Raw genomic sequence first — 2,500 nt, 5'->3', positions numbered from 1 at the left:
GCTTAAAAACCATCGCATATATACATATGTGGGTGTGTGCTTGTGTATGGTAAATAAACAGACGATATAACGGGTGAATTAAACCACGTTTCGTGGTTTGCTACCTCAACAGCTCTTTTATAGGATCCAGTGGCTAAAGACATCATCAGGAGGAGCCATGTCCGGTTTTGGCCCCTACTCCTCTACCGTTTTCGACGTGGCGCCTCCCACCTTTCGGAGGTGCCTTCAGCTCTGGTGTTGAGTGCATTTCTTCTTTCTCCTTTTCCTTCTGTTTCCTGCCCTCTTCGATGCAGCATCAATGAGTGTTAGTGGGCGACTAACTATCCTACCAAATTCCTCTTTAAATACTCGCTGATAGGCTCCAGCAGCCAGCACCAGCTAGTTGTCACGTGACACTGTCTAAACTTCAACTGACCAATGGAGGGGAAGGGCGCGTAATCTTACACCGCACTCTCTCTAAACTTGCTTTCCAACAGCGTCGTGTGGACGGGAGACAACCACAGAAGTTCCCCAATTCTTCAACCAATTGGTATTATTCAGTTTCGCACCATTAATAATAAGACCGAGGTCTTCCCATATTGGCGGAACCCGCAAGAAAAGTTTTTTCTGGAGAATTCAAGGCCGTGAGCAAACAAAATAAATCAATACTGTGTGATTTAGGATGGTGGACAAGGACGAACAGACGAACAAAATAAGGCCTTAGGGCCAAGAAGACAAGAATAGTAAGTAACGTTTAGAAGATGTTCTAAAGGATGGAAAGATAGAGAATTTACGACTGGTCAGCTACGAGACCAGTGTGAGAAAGGGAGAAAGCTGGCCCCGGGTCACGTGACAGCAGCAAGTAGAGGAGAAAGACAACAAGGGAGAGGAGAAGAGAAACCAACAGAGAGAGAAAAAGCGAAGGGGTGAAGGGACAAAAAAGAGAAAGAAGAATGTCGAGTTGGTCTCTTGCTACTCTGAGTTTCAATGTCGATGCATACGATCTTCAGGCAACTTATGATACAACCTTCCTGAAGAGACCAACTCAACCAAATATTTGGTAAAATCTACTCCTAAGATATTAACTCTCTCCATCAGACATTATATATACACAAGTGTGTGTGAGTGTGTGTGTGTGTTTGTGTGTGTGTGTGTGTGAGTGAGTGAGTGTGTGTGTGTGTGTGTAATTACTTACGCAGACAATTACGTGGGAAAGCGGATCACAAAGATATATGGAATACTATAAATGTACTGTTGAAGAAATATCTGCGGGCTGTGTGGTAAAAAGCTTGCTTCCCAACCACATGGTTCCAGGTTCAGTCCCACTACGTGGCACATTGCACAAGTGTTTTCTAGGACCGACCAATGCCTTGTGAGTGGATCTGGTAGACGGAAACTGAAAGAAGCCCGATGTTTATATATATATATATGTATATATAAATGTGTGTGTGTGAGTGTGTCTTCGTGTCTGTGTTTGCCCCCCACCCCTGTATGACAACGGATGCTGGTGTGTTTATGTTCCCGTAACTTAGCGGTTCGGCAAAATAGAACTGATAGAATAAGTACCAGTCCTAACAAAATATAAGTACTGGAGTCGATTCTTTCGACTAAAAATTCTCCAGGGCGGTACCCCAGAATGGCCGTAGTCTAATGACTGAAACAAGTAAAAAGTAAAAGATAAAAAATATATATGCAAAACTATACATATTTTTAATACATGCAGAATGCGTTAACTACCTTCTTACCCAAAGTAATTTCCATACTTAAAACTAAAATGAGCTAAATGAAAAATAACTCGAAGGCACTAATGACATGAGTTAGTATCATCAAATTAATGGGTGCGCGATAAATTCTTCATTTATTGAAATTTTCCCTGGAGATAGATTAGGAAAACAAAAGCCTAGCGGCATTTGTTATCGGCTCTGGTTGAATTAACATGCTTAAAAATAAAGTACGACCTGGTCTTTGTTTACGACGATCGTCCGATCCCAATCTCGCTCTTTCTTTCCCTCTCTCCTTGTGCGTATACATACGTACACATATACATACATAAATACATACATACATACATACATACATACATACTACATACATACATACATACATATACATATATATATATATATATATATATATATATATATATATATATATATATATATATACATACATACATACATACATACATACATACATACACACACAATTACAATGTTTCGCTTGAACAAATGTAGGTTGACAGTTGAATAAAGATGTGGGTGGTGATGATCGAGTGCTTTCAGCCACTGGGTAAGTAGAAATTACTCAGCGGAGTGTTTATTGCGGATTTTGGGAACCGAAACAGAAACGTATCTCAATTGGGGGCAGGAGAAGAACGGGGGGACGGAGATGGAGTGCAGCGACCCATTTCAAAGAACATATAATATTCTTATTGATAGATATATGTAGTTGGTACATGACTTTTAACTAGACAGATGACGTTCTTACTAGTGATATAAAGTGTACAAGTATATTGCCCCGT

General features: G+C 40.3%; 1 long non-coding RNA gene across 1 annotated transcript in view; it reads right to left on the bottom strand.

The window, feature by feature from the left end:
- Positions 1-2,500, bottom strand: part of LOC118762814 — a 19,120-nt gene that overhangs the window by 496 nt on the left and 16,124 nt on the right. Inside the window, exon 2 of the long non-coding RNA XR_004998562.1 lies at positions 1,743-1,748. This is a non-coding gene — a long non-coding RNA (uncharacterized LOC118762814). The remainder of the gene's footprint in view (positions 1-1,742; positions 1,749-2,500) is intronic.

The sequence above is a fragment of the Octopus sinensis genome, linkage group LG3, assembly GCF_006345805.1.
Source record: "Octopus sinensis linkage group LG3, ASM634580v1, whole genome shotgun sequence".
Classification (NCBI taxonomy): domain Eukaryota; kingdom Metazoa; phylum Mollusca; class Cephalopoda; order Octopoda; family Octopodidae; genus Octopus; species Octopus sinensis.
This window is presented reverse-complemented; position numbering and strand designations above follow the sequence as displayed.